We start from the raw sequence: 16489 nt of genomic DNA, 5'->3' as shown, positions 1-16489 counted from the left end.
AAGACTCCTTTTAGTATTTCTTGTAAGGCAGGTCTACTAGCCACAAACTCTCTTAAGTTTTGTTTATGTGGGAATACCTAAACTTCTTCATTTTTGAAAGTCTGTTTTACCAGGTACAGAATTCTTGGTTGACAGGTGTTTTTTTTTTTTTAGCAGGTTAAATATCATTCACTATTTTCTGGCCTCCATGCTATCTGATGAGAAATCAGCTGTTAATCTTATTGGAGATTGCTTGTATGTGATGAGTCACTTCTCTCTTGCTGCTTTCAAGATTCGATTTATTTTTATCTTCCAATTTGATTATATTTCTTTTTTAATTGATTTTAGAGAAAGGAAGGGAAAGAGGGAGGGGAGAGAGAGAAATAAACATTGATTTGTTGTTTCACTTATTTCATTAGTTGATTCTTGAATGTGCCCTGACTGGGGATTGAACCCAAAACCTTGGCTTCAGGATGACATTCTAAACAACTGAGCTATGTGACCAAGGCCTATATTTCTTGATGTAGATATCTTTGAGTTATCCTGCTTGGAGTTTGAGCTTCTTGGATGTATAGATACATGAGTGATATTATTTGGGAAGTTTTCAGCCATCTTTTTTTCAAATAGTTTCTTTCTTTGTCTTTTTATCCTCTGGGACTTCCATTATATGTATGCTTTACACTTGATAGTATCCCAAAGGAGTATCAGGGTCTGTCATTTTTCTTCATTGTTTTTTCTTTTGGTTTCTCAAATTAGATACTTTTAATTGACTTTATGGCAGAGTAAGCATAGTTGGAATTGGCTAGTGTGAATAATTCTGCAGGCTCTGGGGCAAAGGTGCTGTTCCTAGTTGCCTGGTACCTGGCCCTGGGGTGATTAGGGCAGGAGCATATTGCCTCCTGGAGTGTGAAAGCCTGGTAAAGAAGCCAGGGATTGAAGGTGGTGGTTGGAGTGTGAGCTCTGGAGTGTGAGCTCTGGATTGGTTGTTTGAAAAGCCCACCCTCAGGAGAGTCATTTGCTCTCTCTAGGAATTAGCTAGCCTTGTGAGGGGCAGTCTGTCCCAGATCAGCAAAACCCCAAGATTTTAAAGCAACATAAAATACTGAAAGTAAAAAATGTGATTGAGCAGCTGAGTCAAGATGGGTCAAAGTCAGAGTGGTGGCAGTGGTCCTGAACATAGCAAGAAAGATGACAAGGACAAGAAAAAGAAATATAAACCTCCTATACCAACTAGAGTAAGGAAAAAGAAGAAGAAAACAAAGGGACCAGGCCTCAGAAGGAACCAACCCTGCTGACACTTTGATCTTGGACTTCTCACCACCAGAACTAGGAGAGACTAAATTTCTGTTGTTTATAATCAGTGCTTTGTTATAGCAGATGCTTCCAGCAAATTGCCACTGGTGACACCTCACACTCAGTGCTGTTGGAGTTACTGAAGTTAGAATTAAATACTATCTTCTCATGGAAGAAGAATTCATTAGAACTCAGGAACAAATGAAGCATTTGGAAGAAAAGCAAGAGGAGGAAAATCTGAGGGGGACCCTGATGTTGGTAGAAGCCTTGGAAGAGATCATTGATGACAACATGCCATAGTGTCTACATCGATGGGCTCAGAACAATACATCAGCTTCTTTCATTTGTAGACAAGGATCTACTGAAACTGGGGTGCTCTGCCCTGCTTAACCATAAGGTTCATGCCGGCATAAGACTGCTGACAGGTGAATGGATCCCTTGGTCACCATGATGAAGGTGGAAAAGGCCCCCAGGAGACCTATGCTGACATTGGGGTGTGGACAACAAAACCCAGGAAATTAAGGAATCTGTAACTTCCTCTCATACATACTGAATATTATAGAGAGATGGATATAAAGCCCCCTACATGGGCTTTCTCTATGGTCCACCTGGCACAGACAAAATCTTACTAACCAAAGCAGTAGCAAACCAAACCTCAGCCACTTTCTTGAGAGTGGTTGGCTCTGACCTTATTCAGAAGTACCGAGGCAATGCGCCTGAATGCATTCTGGAATTGTTTTGAGTTGCTGAGGAACATGCACCATCCACTGTGTTTATTATTTTTTTGGAAGATTTTCTTTATTTATTTTTAGAGAGAGGGCAAAGGAAGGAGAAAGAGGGGAGAAAACATCCGACGTGTGAGAGATACATCGATCAGTTGCCTTTCGCACGACCCCAACTGGGAACCTGACCACCAACCCAGGCAATGTGCACTGTCCAGGAACTGAACCAACAACATTTTGGTTCACAGGCTGGCACTCAATCCTTTGAGCCATGTCAGCCAGGGCCCACTGTGTTTATTGATGAAATTGATGTCATTGGGACAAAAAGGTATGACTCAAATTCTGGTAGCGAGAGAAAAATTCAGTGAACAATGTTAGAACTGTTGGATAGTTGGATGGATTTGATTCAAGGAGAGATATAAAAGTTATCATGGCCACAAACTGAATGGAAACTTTGGATCTGGCACTTATCAAACCTGGCCTCACCGTCAGGAAGATTGAGCTCTCCCTTCCCCTATGAAAAGACATGAAGTGCCTCTTCCAGATCCACATAAGCAGAATGATTTTGGCTGATGACATGATACTGGACAACTTGATCATGGCTAACGATGACTACTCTGGTACTGACATCACGGCAATCCATACAGAGGCCAGTCTGATGGCTTTGAGAAATAGAGAATGAAAGTAACAAATGAAGACTTCGAAGAATTTAAAGAAAATGTTCTCTATAAAAAAAGAAGGCACCTGTGAGGGGCTCTGTCTCTAGTAAACCACAGTTGCCTTCAATGAAATGGCTGGGAGTGACTGACTGACCCCTTGGAGGGAGCAGGTTGGGGGAAGTTGCCCAGAGGAGCCTCATTCTAGTTGATCCCCATTAGCAACACATCCTGTGCATTGTGGGCCTTTCTCAGCATGATGTGTGGGGTGCCTGTGGTACAGTGCTCCAATCCCAATAAAGTGTGCTCTTTCTCAAGCAAAAACAAACAAACAAAAACATGGTTAATATGTTCATCACCACTCTTCTCTTACTACCTATTTTCCTCTTTTGCCTGTTTCCACAGCCACCTCCTTTGGCAATGGATAAACGCCAAGAAGAGCTCTCAAGTCTCCCCAACTCCAAGAAACCCAACATCTCTGATCCCTTCTTGCCTTACTCCCACCCCTGCCTACAACCTCCCACCCCTGAACTCCTGCACTTTTAGGTTGATACCTAAAAGTCGCCCCTACCCCTCAGCTCCTACCTCTGGAGTTCTCTAGGAATTATCTAGAGAAGTTCCTGGAGCCCCAGGAAGATGGATCTAAGAGTAGTGTTTCTGCACCTCCATGCCTACCCTGAGCCTGGCCTTCTCTGGCCTCTGGGTCCCTGCACTGGGAAGGTGAGTACGGCAGATGGTGTGCCAACACCTGTTGAGACTGTGTCAGTCACCAGAGTCACCAGGTGGGGAACAAGCTACTTCATTCATGGGGCAGCAGGTAAAAGGGGCCCTGGCAGCAAAAGGGGGGACTGAGGCTAGGCATTCCCTTCCAGCTCCTGTTGCTGCCACCCCACAGTGTTCCTGTTAGTGATGCCCCTGGAGTTGGGTGCATCCTCCTTGGGCCAGGATGGGAGTGGGGTGCCTATCTGACCCACCATGGAAGGGACCCCAGTGTGGGTGGTGACCCAGTGTATGAGGGTGGAGGGAGCAGGGGGGCTCTGTCTGGACATGATAAACCCCAACTAGTATCTTATTGCCATTGGCCCTTGTAAGAAGGTTCTGCTGCTTGTTCATTTGGTCAGCAAACTTTTGACCCCTACAGGCCCTGTGTTTGGTGCTGGGGATACAAAAGAGGATAGGACTCATGTCTCCCCATAAGGAACTCACTGCAACTGGGGAGAGCAGTGCTCCTGCTGGCTGACTGCTTAACTGAGAACCAGCCTCTATACTGGGTGTGCCTCATCTCTCAGTGGGAGCAGAACAACTGCATTTCTAGAGAAAGGGGCAGGGGCATTGGCTGGGGAAGGAGGGCAGCAGGGATCTAGGCAGAGGAAGCCCTGGTGCACTGTTCAGAGAGGAGGAAGGCAAGCATGTATCCAGTGGGACTTCCCTGGGGGTGATTCCAGGAAAAACCCTACTCTTGGGGGTAGGAGGGCTGTTCTGGAGAGATTGCCTATCTACCTACCACTGGCTCCTGAATTTCTCCTCCACTGCCCGTGTGTTAGTTTGTAGCTGCTCTGGGCAGACTCTGTGTGTTTCCATGTAGCCCCTCACCGAGCCCAAGCCCCTAATGTGCGGCACTGTCCTCCTGCTGGGACCCAGTGGCAGTCTCACTTGTCAGAGAATGGGGTGTCCAAAGCTTAGAATCCTGGCCCTTTGACCTGTGGAATACCAGGCGGTGCCTTTGGGTGACAAGGGTCACCTGAGTTCCCCTGCCCAAGCCTGCCAATACCCAGTGGGCTGTAGCAGAATGACGTTTCCCCAGTGTCATGGGTAAATGCATATGTCAAAGTCCTAACCCCAGGACCTCAGACTGTGACTGTATTTAGAAATCGGGCATTTAAGAGGTGATCAAGTTAAAATTAGGTCATTAGGGAGGCCCCTGATCCAGCAGGACTAGTGTCCATATAAAAAGGGGAAATTAGGACACAGAGGGACAACCATGTGAGGACACAGGGAGAAGACAGCCGTCCATGGGCCAAGGAAGGAGGCATCAGAAGGAACCAACCCTGCTGACACCTTGAACTTGGACCTCTCACCTCCAGAACTGGGAGAGATTAAATTTCTGTTGTTCATAGGCCACCCAGTGTTTTGTTATGGCATCACTAGTGAACTCACACCCAGATGCAGCTGAGAAAGATGGCAGCACATCTTAGGGATGAAGGAAGGAATAAAAATGAAAACAAACCTTTTCTCTATAGCCTCAATGCCTTCCCTACCTCCCTGCTCTGAAGCCATCTTTAACTGCACTACTGAGGCTGTCTCCTCCCCTCCTACTCATGCATCTTAAGCCACTGGGTCATGGTTAGGTGGGGGAGTGGAAATAACACCCCACAGATGCCACCACGGACAAATGACTCCCACCAGGATGTACTCTCCTTCTGAGTGGTTCATGCAAACCTTTCTCCCGGCCTGTCCACGCTCCCAGGCCCCCATCACCTCTTATCTGCATCCTGCTTAGTCCTTTCTCCTGTACATCGACCTTAGGGCTGGCCCTTCCTCAGTGCTGGCCCATCCCCTTCCCTTTCTCTGCTCCCCCCCCACCCTTCCAGACATAGGTGGAAGACCCTGAAGAAGTAAGGTTTAATTCTTTGCTCTGCCCTAAATCAGGAGCACTTTGGTATCAAGGCTCTATGCATGAGTTCTGGGCTTCACTGGTCCTGACCCTTGGCCCCCTTCTGCAGCTCTTCTAAGAGTGTGTAACCTCAGGCCCACTTGATTCTTCTGTAAAATGGGGCTAATAGTACCCAACTCACAGGCTCAATATGAAGATTAAACTGTGTCCACAAAGCTCCATCCAAGGAGCTACTCTTACTCAGTATGGTTGTGGACCTTATAATGCCATTTCTAGTGAATGGACAATTCACCAAGCCAGCTTCATTGCTGGGCATTTGTATAGTTGCCAACCCAAGGGTACCTCATTAAAGATGGTAAGAAACATCCTCCTTTGGACAGCCCTTCCCTGGGCAGTACAGGATAATTTTCAGCAGTATAACCACAAGGGCAGACAATGAGCCCTTTCATATGCTGGTAAGTATCTTCCACAGTCTTTTGGATGAATATGACCACCAACCTACTGAGGAAAGCTGGTGTTGGGGCCTTGGCAGCACTGCAACAATCTTCACCTTGACTAGGCCCTGCCTGTGGCCCCACCTTGACAACTCAGTGTAGGCACTGACGTTTGTTGACTTTATTCACCCTCCTGTGAAGTGTCTCTTCTGTCTTTGCTCCTTTGGTTCTGATTAACTTGACTGAGCTTTTAATAGACTGATAACACCTGGTTTGTTCATCTTGGGAAACGTGCTGCACATGATCAGAGCTTAGTGTGCCTGGAGGCTCTGAGTAATGCTGCTGGGTGTGCTTGTGGATTTTTGGTCCAGGAAGCAAGATTTGAGGGTTTTGTGATACATGGAGTGTGGAGGTTGCCAGCATCAGTCAGAAACTAGGAATAGGAACACCCATCCTTGGTGGTCCTGCCCCAGCACATTGGGGGCAGGTGGGAAGCGCCTTGCAGGGAAAGCTGGCAAATCTGTGAGCTCCTGGCCTGTTTCCCAGGGGATGCTGGACCAGGAACAAGGCTGGAGAATTGTCACAGCAAATTGACCACCTGCCAGTGACTGATAAGCATGAAGCCTCCATCTCATTTATGAAGGAAAAATTGGGGAAAACAGTGCTCAGTTATGCTTAGTGAAAGGAGCCAGACACAAAGGACCACCTATTGTATGATCCCATTTAGATAAAGTGGTCACAAGAAGCATATTCATGGAGTCAGATTAGCAGTTTCCAGGGGCTAGTGGGTGATTGCCTAGGAGCATGGAGTTTCTTTTAGGGTGATAAAAATGTTGTGGAATGAGATAGTGGTGATGTTTGCAAAACTTTGTGAATATATTGTACCAGAAACCACTGAATTTCTGCTTAAATTTTTTTAACAAGCACCCCCCAAAATCCAACAAATACACATAAAATATTTAGAGACAAAGCAAGAAAGAGAACTCATATAACGTGAAAAAGAACAGATGGATTAAAAAGGAAATCTTAAAAATGCAAACCAAAGGCATACTGGCCACTATGAGTCACTGGCAGGAATGAGGAGGGTGGTAGCACCTGGAAGTGAAAGTGGTCCCCATTCACACTGCTCTCCTGGGACAACAGGAGGAATCAGGCCACTCTGTGACCCTGAGAACCAGACCAGTGAAGCATGTTCTAACCTTGGACTCTACAGGAGATGAAGTGTCCACTGTCATTCCTGCCAGAAAGATACTGGAATCCAAGGGTAATGAGTCAGATCCAGAAAGGTAATTCTGAAAAATAAAACTTGCCAAGCTCACTGAGCTCTGTGACCCACGTTATCTCACAAGGCGGGGTTCAAGCAGCCATGATTCTAAGACAGGAAGTGGAGCCCTTTCTACTCTTTGGGGCATTAACCACAGAACTTTATGGGCTTGTTGATATGATAGTAGTCCTTGTGTGTTAGATGTTCTGCTTGGTGCCTGCATTACTCATGTTCCTGAGGATGCAGTGCCACCTGCCTTTTGCAAATAAGCAACACTTCCCTGACCCTTGGGAAGTTATTAGCACAGAAGTTCCTGAAGGGGAGCCCTGCATCACTGTGCTCCTCCAGGGCCAGGCTTTCTGGGTCAGAAACAGGAACCACAGGTGACCAATGCCCCAAAGGAGACACTATTGTTCTTCCTCCAGTTCTGAACTAATCAGGAAGGTGAATTCCAAACTGTTGCTAACCTGAAAATAAACTCAGCTGCCTAAGGAAAAGGAAGTAAAACTTTTTGGTTTTTCTACACAACTAGCCTATTTGGTACTTGAGGTGTTATTAAACTGAAGTCGAGCCCCCAAAGAGCTCAAGTGTCAAAAAGTTCTTTGAGTTTGTTTTGACCTGCCCAGCTTCTGTCCTGGAATGAGCATTCTGCTTTGATGTCTCAGCTGTTAGGGATTTAAAACCATTTCGTATGTCCACAAAATAACCCCCCACACATATGGAACCCTGTAAGTGATTCAGATGTCATGGCTTTCCACCATATCACTGTGGAAGTCAGAAGGCAGAAAGTAACCTACCTGGCTAAAATCAAAGTGTCAGGGCCCTGGCCAGTGTGGTTCAGTGGATTGAGTGCCAGCCTGCAAACCAAATGGTTGCCAGTTTGATTCCCAGCCAGGGCACGTGACTGGGTTGTAGGCCAGGTCACCAGCAGGAGGTGCGTGAGAGGCAACCACACATTGATCTCTCTTTCTCTTTCTCCCTCCCTCTCTAAAAATAAATAAAACCTTTTGGGAGTGGGTGGGATGGAGGAGAGTTGAGCGGGGGGGAAATGGAGGCAATTGTACTTGAACAACAATTTTTTTAAAAAGGTGTTGGCAGGACTGTGGTCCTTCTGGAGGCTCTAGGAGAGAATGCTTCCTTGCCTTTTCCAGCTTCTAGATACTGCCTGCAACCTGTGGCTGGTGACCCTTTCCTCCACCGTCAAAGCCAACAATGATGTTATGACCTCTGCTGCTGTTGACTCCTCTGACTCCAACTCTCCTGCCCCCCTCTGATAAGAACTCCTGTGATGACACGAGTCTCACGCAGGTAGTCCAGGATCATCTCTCCATCTCCATATACTTAACTTAATCCAATCTGCAAAGTCCCTTTTGCCAGGTAAGGTAACATAGTCACAGGTTCTGGATTAGGACATGGACATCTTTGGGTCCTACTTTATTCTGTCCTCCTCAGCAGCACCAGCAAACACTTGCTGAAAAGGGCCAGTCAGTGTCAAAGCTGCTGTTAAGCTAGTTCCCACAAGTTGACTGTGACTTCTGTGAGGGCAGATGACATATCTGGCATGGTTATTGCTGTATCCCCAGGGCTGAGTGCCTATACTAGGTGCATTGTGGGCAATTATAAAGGATTGATGAGCTAAAAAGAAAACTGGTTCCTGTGGCAACAAGCAGTCCTAGTGCTCACATCTTGGTTTCTAACACCATTTTATAATAAAAGGAACCAGGCTCATAAAAATGGCTGATTCTAGGACTGGGGCAGGAAATACATGAGATGACCCTGGTACATCTTATAGTACCAGAGAGTAAAGAAGTGCTCCAAAGAAAACAAAATGAAAAAAAGCCAAAAACACTGATGGGAGGGGGTCAAAGAGCCACGGGAGCCACCTGGAAGAGACCCCAAGGACTAAGTCTGATAGATTTGAGCAATAAAAAAATGAATAAATAAAGTAGTATTGGGTTGAAACCCAGAGTATAAAATACCAGGAGGCCATACTGATATAGCTCATGTCCATGGGTCATACTTATAAGTTCTTTAGCTTCTCCACTTCCCATACTATTCTTGACCTCCCTATCTATTTTGTACCTACCAGTTTTGCTTCTTATCCCCTGTACCTCTCCCCCCATTCTCCCCCTACCCCTCCCTGCTAATAATCTTCCATGTGATCTCCATTTCTGTGGTTCTGTTCCTGTTCTAGTTGTTTGCTTAGTTCCTTTTGGTTTTGTTTTAGGTGTGGTTGTTAATAATTGTGAGTTTGAGGTCATTTTACTATACATGTTTTTTTTATCTTCTTTTCTTAGATAAGTCCCTTTAAAATTTCATATAATAAGGGCTGGATGATGATGAACTCCTTTAACTTGACCTTATCTGAGAAGCACTGTATCTGCCTTTCCATCCTAAATGAAAGCTTTACTGGATAGAGCAATCTGGGATGTAGGTTCTTGCCTTTCATGACTTGGAATACTTCTTTCCAGCCCCTTCTTGCCTGCAAGGTCTCTTTTGAGAAATCAGCTGACAGTCTGATGGGAACTCCTTTGTAGGTTACTGACCCCTTATCTCTTGCTGCTTCTAGGATTCTCTCCTTCATTTTTACCTTGGCTAATGTAATTATGATGTGCCTTGGTGCATTCCTCTTTGGGTCCAACTTCTTTGGGACTCTCTGAGCTTCCTGGACTTCCTGGAAGTCTATTTCTTTTGCCAGAATGGAGAAGTTCTCCTTTATTATTTGTTCAAATAAGTTTTCAATCTGTTGCTCTTCCTCTTCTCCTTCTGGTACCCCTATAATTCGGATGTTGGAACGTTTAAAGATGTCCTGGAGGTTCCTAAACCTCTCCTCATTTTTTTGAATTCTTATTTCTCCATTCTTTCTTGTTTGGTTGTTTCTTTCTTCCTTCTGATCCACTCTTATTGTTTTGAGTTCCAGTTTCCTTCCCATCACTACTGGTTCCCTGTGCATTTTCCTTCATTTCTCTTATTGTAGCCTGCATTTGTTCATCTAATTTGCAACCAAAATCAACCAATTCTGTGAGCTTCCTGATCACCAGTGTTTTGAACTGTGCATCTGATAGGTTGGCTATCTCTCGGTCGCTTAAAAGGATGGATTCTGGGGCTTTGATTTGTTCTGTTTGAGCCATCTCTCTCCCTTTTTTTTTGGGGGGGGGGTCTGGTCGTGCCTGTTATGGTGAGGGGTGGAGCCTTAGGTGTTCACCAGGGCTTGGCTCCCCAGTTGCTGGGTTGTGATGTTGTATGTGGGGGTGGGGTCAAGAGGGAACAATGGCGGTTGCTCCATTCTCCATGGGACCTCAGTCCCCTCTGCTGCTTCCCCCAAGCAAACTGGGCCCCTCTGGTGCCAATTCCCATGTGGGTGGGCTTGTGCACGCCGTGGGACCTTCCAAGGACCTCTCCTGTGAGGCTGGGTGTCTCTCCATTTGCCTCAACTCCCACAGGTGTCCTCAATCAGTGTCCCAAGCCTCTATTTCCCAGAGCTGGGATACTGGGTTGCACGCACTGCCTTGCTTTACAATTGCCGCCTCACTGGATTTGCTGGTTGCCACCCCTCAGCTGGGGTCTGCCAGCTGCCGCTTGTGCACCCAGGGTCCACCCACTGCGGTCTTGTGCACCTTGGATACCTTATGCACCCCCGGATGCCTTATGGGCCCAACTCTCTTTGCTCTCTGTTCTGAGACCCTCACCTGGCTGCTCGTCTCTGCCCATCCTACCGGTCTGGATGAATGAGTCTATTTCAACTTCTTGGTTGTCCGACTTTCATTCAGATCAATTTTCTGTCAGTCCTGGATGTTATTCTGTTTCTAAATTGTTATTGTTCCAATCTTGGTTGTGCTTAGAAGTATGGTGCATCCACCTATGCCTCCATCTTGACCGGAAGTCTCTGCCCTTCTATTCTAAATGATAGCTTTGCTGGATAGAGTGTTCTTAGATGTAGGTCCTTGCCTTTCATGACTTGGAATACTTCTTTCCAGCCTCTTCTTGCCTGTAAGGTCTCTTTTGAGAAATCAGCTGACAATCTGATGGGCACTCTTTGTAGGTAACTGTCTCCTTTTCTCTTGCTGCTTTTAAGATTCTCTCCATGTCTTTAATCTCAGATAATTTAATTACAATGTGTCTTGGAGTCCTCCTCCTAGAGTCCAGCTTCTTTGGGACTCTCTGAGCTTCCTGGACTTGCACGTCTATTTCCTTTGCCAGGTTGGGGAAGTTTTCCTTCATTATGTTTTCAAATAAGCTTTCAAATTCTTGTTCCTTCTTTTCTGCTCTGGCACCCCTATGATTTGAGTGTTGGAACGTTTAAAGTTGTCCCAGAGGTTCCTAAGCCTCTCCTCATTTTTTTGAATTCTTATTTCTTCATTCTGTTCCAGCTGAATGTTTATTTCTTCCTTCTGTTCCAAATCATTGACTTGAGTCCTGGTTTCCTTCCCTTCCCTGTTGGTTCCCTGTATATTTTTCTTTATTTCACTTTGCATGGCCTTTGCTTCTTCCTCTATTTTGTGTCCTTATTAAATAATTTCTGTGAGCATCCTGATTACGAGTATTTTGAAGTCTGCATCTGATAGGTTGGCTATCTTTTCATTGCTTAGTTTTCTTTGAGTTTTGGTCTGTTCTTTCATTTGGGCGATATTTCTTTGTCTCAGTGCACCTGTTACATTGTAAGGGATGGAGTCTTAGGTGTTTGCCAGGGTAGGGCAACCCACATTGCTGCACTGTGGTGCTGTATGTGGGGGAGGGGTCAGAGAGGGAACAATGCTGCTTGTTTGGCTCTCCACAGGCCTTCAGTCACTTCCCCCTACCCACAAGCAAATTGGGCCCTTCAGGTGCTGATTCTCAGGTAGGTGGGTTAATGTATGTTCTAGGACCCTGCAGGTCTCTCCAACAGACACTCCTGTGAGGCTGGGGGTTTCTTCCACTGCCACAACCCCCACAGGTATTTACAGCCAAAGGTTCTGAGGGGGTTTTTTCCTCACTGGAACCCTGAGTGGCATGGTCTATCTTGCTCCCCAGTTTTTCCTCCCAGCTTATCTTCACATGAATGTGTGACTGCCCATTCCACCCACCACTGCCTCACCTGCCTGATCCACTTCCTTGCTGCACATCCTCTCTGCCCTGGCTACCCATCTCCACCCCTCCTACCTGTCTGAATGAATGTTTCTTCTTTAATTCCTTGGTTGTCAGATTTCTGTATACTTCTATTTTCTGGCAGTTCTGATTGTTTTTGTTTTTACATTTTTTAAAGATTTTACTTAGGACTGCCAGCCAAGATGGAGGCATAGGTAGACACACTGTACCTCCACACACAACCAAAATAAGGACAACAACAATTTAGAAACAAAAAACAACCAGTACTGACAGAAAATTGAACTGTATGGAAGTCTGACAAACAAGCAGTCAAAGTAAACATATTCATCCAGACCAGTACGAGGGGAGGAGTTGGGCAGCCGGACATAGAAGGATCGAGGTAAAGCGGTGGCTGGTGACTCCAGGTGCGCAAGGCAGCAGCTGGCGGGCCCAGCAAGGTGGCAGATTGTGGAGGGGCATGGCGCACAAGGAGGCTGGCGGACTGGAAGGTCCCACATTTATGTACAGATAAACCAGGTGAAACTGGGGAGCAACACAGACCGTGCAACTCAGGTGCCAGTGTGGGGAACTAAAGCCTCAAAACACCAATTGAAAACACCTGTGGGGTTGAAGTGCTGGGAGAAACTCCCAGTCTCACAGGAGAGTTCATTGGAGAGACCCACAGGGTCCTAGAATGTACACAAACCCACCCACATGGGAATCAGCACCAGAACGGCCCAGTTTGCTTGGGGGAAGTGGCAGAAGGGACTGAAACCAACAGAGAGTAGAGGAAGTGCCATTGTTCCCTCTCGGACCCCGGCCCCACATACAGCATCACAACCCAACAACTGGGTTGCCCTGCCCTGGTAGACACCTAAGGCTCTACCCCTCACTACATAACAGGCGGTTCAAGACAAAAAAAAAAAAAAAAAATGGCCCAAATGAAAGAACAGATCAAAGCTCCAAAACAAATACAACTAAGTGACGAACAGATAGCCAACCTATCAGATGCACAGTTCAAAGCACTGGTGATCAGGGTGCTCACAGAATTGGTTGAATTTGGTCACAAATTAGATGAAAAAATGAAGGCTATGCTAAGTGAAATAAAGGAAAATGTACAGGGAACCAATAGTGATGGGAAGGAAACTGGGACTCACATCTATGGAGTGGACCAGAAGGAAGAAAAAAACATCCAATCAGAAAAGAATGAAGAAACAAAAATTCAAAAAAAAAATGAGAAGAGGCTTAGAAACCTCCAGGACATCTTTAGTAAACATTCCAACATCCAAATTGTAGGGGTACCAGAAGGAGAAGAGGAGGAGCAACAAGTGGAAAGTTATTTGAACAAATAATAAAGGAGAACTTCCCCATTCTGGCAAAGGAAATAGACTTCCAGGAAGTCCAGGAAGCTCAGAGAGTCCCAAAGAAGTTGGACTTAAGGAGGAACACACCAAGGCACATCATAATTACATTACCCAAGATCACAGATAAGGAGACAATCTTAAAAGCAGCAAGAGAAAAGGAGACAGTTACCTACAAAGAGTGCCCATAAGACTGTTAGCTGATTTCTCAAAAAGAGATCTTTCAGGCAAGAAGGGGCTGAAATGAAGTATTCCAAGCCTTGAAAGGCCAGGACCTATATCCAAGGTTACTTTATCCAGCAAAACTTTCATTTAGAATGGAAGGGCAGATACAGTGCTTCTCAGATAAGGTCAAGTTAAGGAGTTCATCACCACCAAATCCTTATTCTATGAAACATTAAAGGGACTTATCTAAGAAAAAGAAGATAAAAAACATGTACAGTGAAATGACAGCAAACTCACAATCATTAACAACCACACCTAAAACAAAAACAGAAAGCTAAGCAAACAACTAGAACAGGAACAGGACCACAGAAATGAAGATCACAGGGAGGGTTAGAAACAGGGCAATTGGAGGAGAGAGGTGGAAAAGGTAGAGAATAAGCATAGATGGTACATAGAAAATAGACAGGGGGAGGGTAAGAATAGTATGGGAAATATAGTAGCTAGACAACTTATGACACATGGACATGAACTAAAGTGGGGGAATAAAGTGGGAGGGGGTTGCAGGGTGGAGGGGAGTGAAGGGGGAAATGGGACAACTGTAATAACATAATCAATAAAATATATATATTTAAAAATTTTACTTATTTTTTAGAGAGGGGGAAGGAGAGAGGGAGAGAAGCATTAATGTGTGGTTGTCTCTTGCACACCCCCTACTGGAGACCTGGTCCACAACACAGGCATGTGCCCTAGACTGGGAATGGAACCAGTGATCCTTTGATTCACAGGCCAGCACTTACCCACTGAGCCACACCAGGCAGGGCTATTTTTTGTTTTTAAATTGGTTGTTGTCCTTCATTGTGTGAGGAAGCAAGGCATATCTACCTACACCTCCATCTTGGCCAAAAGTCAGCACCACTTTTCTGAGATTTCTCCCACGCAGAATAATTCTAAATAATTTACGTAAGTATCCAACCTTAAAAAGTGGGAATATGATTCTCCATTCTTCAAGTGTGGACTGAACAAAGTAACTTCCTTCCAAAGTATACAGTAAGGAATTGGGGGGTGGGGAGAGCCTACAGTGGGGGACATCTGACAGATACTCTGCTGGCAAGAGATCCAGGCCAACTTCAATAGGTATAGACAATGTTGATGGCCAGCACCCTTGATGGGATGTGATTGACGACCACTTCACCTCTGTGATCTTCCTTCCTAAACACACCATCCCAGTCTTACTGTGGGTAAAACATCAGACAAATTCCAAGAGGGATGTCCTAGAAAATGTCTGACCAGTTCTCAGAACAACCAAGGTCATGCCCTGACTGGTTTTGCTGGCTCATGGGATGGGCATCAATCATCCCGTGGACCAAAAGTCCCAGTTTGATGCCGGGTTTGGGTACAGCCTGGATCTCAGGCCAGGTCCTTGGTTAAGGGCATGTGAGGGCAACTGACCAGTGTTTTTGTCCCACATCATTGTCTCTTTTCCTCTCTTACTTCTTTAAAAAATATATTTTATTGCCCTCACTGGTGTGGCTCAATGGATTGAGTGCCGGCCTGAGAACTGAATGATAACTGGTTCAATTCCCAGTCAGGGCACATGTCTGGGTTGTGGGCCAGGTCCCCAGTTTGGGTTGTGTGAGAGGCAATCAATTGATGTAACTCTACATACTGATGTTTCTCTCTCCTTCCCTTCTTTCCTCTCTCCATTCTTCCCCTCTCTCTAAAAGTAAATAAATATTTTTAAAATATATATTTATTGATTATGGTATTACAGTTGTCCCATTTCCCCTCTCACTCCCCTCCACCCTGCAACCCCCCTCCCACCCACATTCCCCCACTTTAGTCCATGTCCATGGGTCATGTGTATAGGTCTTTGGCTACTCTATTTCCTATACTGTTCTTAATATCTCCTTGCCTATTCAGTAACCTACCAACCCTGCACCTTTTTCCCCATTCCCCTCCTTCCCTCTCCCAGCTGATAGCCCTCCAAATGCATCTCCATATCTATAATTCTGTTTCTGCTCCGCTTGTTTGCTTAGTTTGTTTTTTCAGATTCAATTGTGGTTTTTTTTTTACCATTTATTTATATATTTTATTTAGAAAAAGACACTGGATGTCATTACTTTGGATATCATTAGTTTATTATAAAAGAGACATGGAAATTATTTACATGATGGAAGATTTCAGTACTTCAAAGGAATGCACTGCAGCACATGATGCCATTTCAATAGTGATTTATTTCAGTCTACATACTTTCCAAGAATGTCACCATCTCTAAATAAGAAATAATCCTTGTCATCTAGAACTACTCTGGCTCCTCCTTATTCTGGGAGAAGAACTTTATCTCCAATTTTCAAGTGAACTGGTTGAATCTCTCCACCCTTTCCTTTGGAGCCCAATCCAACAGCTACTACAGTTGCTTGAGATACTCTTCCTTGAGATTTTTCTGAAAGCATAATGCCTCCTTTGGTTACAGTTTCTGCAGCACACCTTTCAACCAGTATACAGTCAAAGAGGGCAGAAACTTTAAATGCCTGTCCTGCCATGACTCCGGCCACCGCAATTCTCTGTTCTCACACCACGGCCACAAGGAGAGACCAGCAGTCGGGGCTAGATTCAAGTGTTGATAGTTGTGAATTTATTGCCATTTTAATGTTCAAAGTTTTGACCCTTTTTTAAAAAATAAGTTCCTTTAACATTTCATGTAATAATGGTTTGGTGATGATGAACTCCTTTAGCTTTACCTTGTCTGGGAAGAACATTATATGCCCTTCCATTCTCAATGATGGCTTTGCTGGATAGAATAATCTAAGTGTAGATCCTTGCTCTTCATCATTTTGAATACTTCTTTCAGTCCCTTCTAGCCTGCAAGGTTTCTTTGAGAAATCAGCTGACAGTCCTATGGGAACTCCTGCTTTTCTCTTGCTGCTTTTATATTCT

General features: G+C 45.1%; 2 pseudogenes; one reads left to right on the top strand and one right to left on the bottom strand.

The window, feature by feature from the left end:
- The first annotated feature begins 385 nt into the window (after positions 1–385).
- Positions 386–2986, top strand: LOC114489351 (annotated as a pseudogene).
- A 12682-nt stretch (positions 2987–15668) lies between these two features.
- On the bottom strand, positions 15669–16276 carry LOC114489352 (annotated as a pseudogene).
- Positions 16277–16489: the final 213 nt, after the last annotated feature.

Source organism: Phyllostomus discolor, unplaced genomic scaffold (genome assembly GCF_004126475.2).
Source record: "Phyllostomus discolor isolate MPI-MPIP mPhyDis1 unplaced genomic scaffold, mPhyDis1.pri.v3 mPhyDis1_scaffold_13, whole genome shotgun sequence".
In the NCBI taxonomy this organism is placed as follows: domain Eukaryota; kingdom Metazoa; phylum Chordata; class Mammalia; order Chiroptera; family Phyllostomidae; genus Phyllostomus; species Phyllostomus discolor.
The sequence above is the reverse complement of the archived record's forward strand: the minus strand, read 5'-3'. Positions and strand labels throughout refer to the sequence as shown.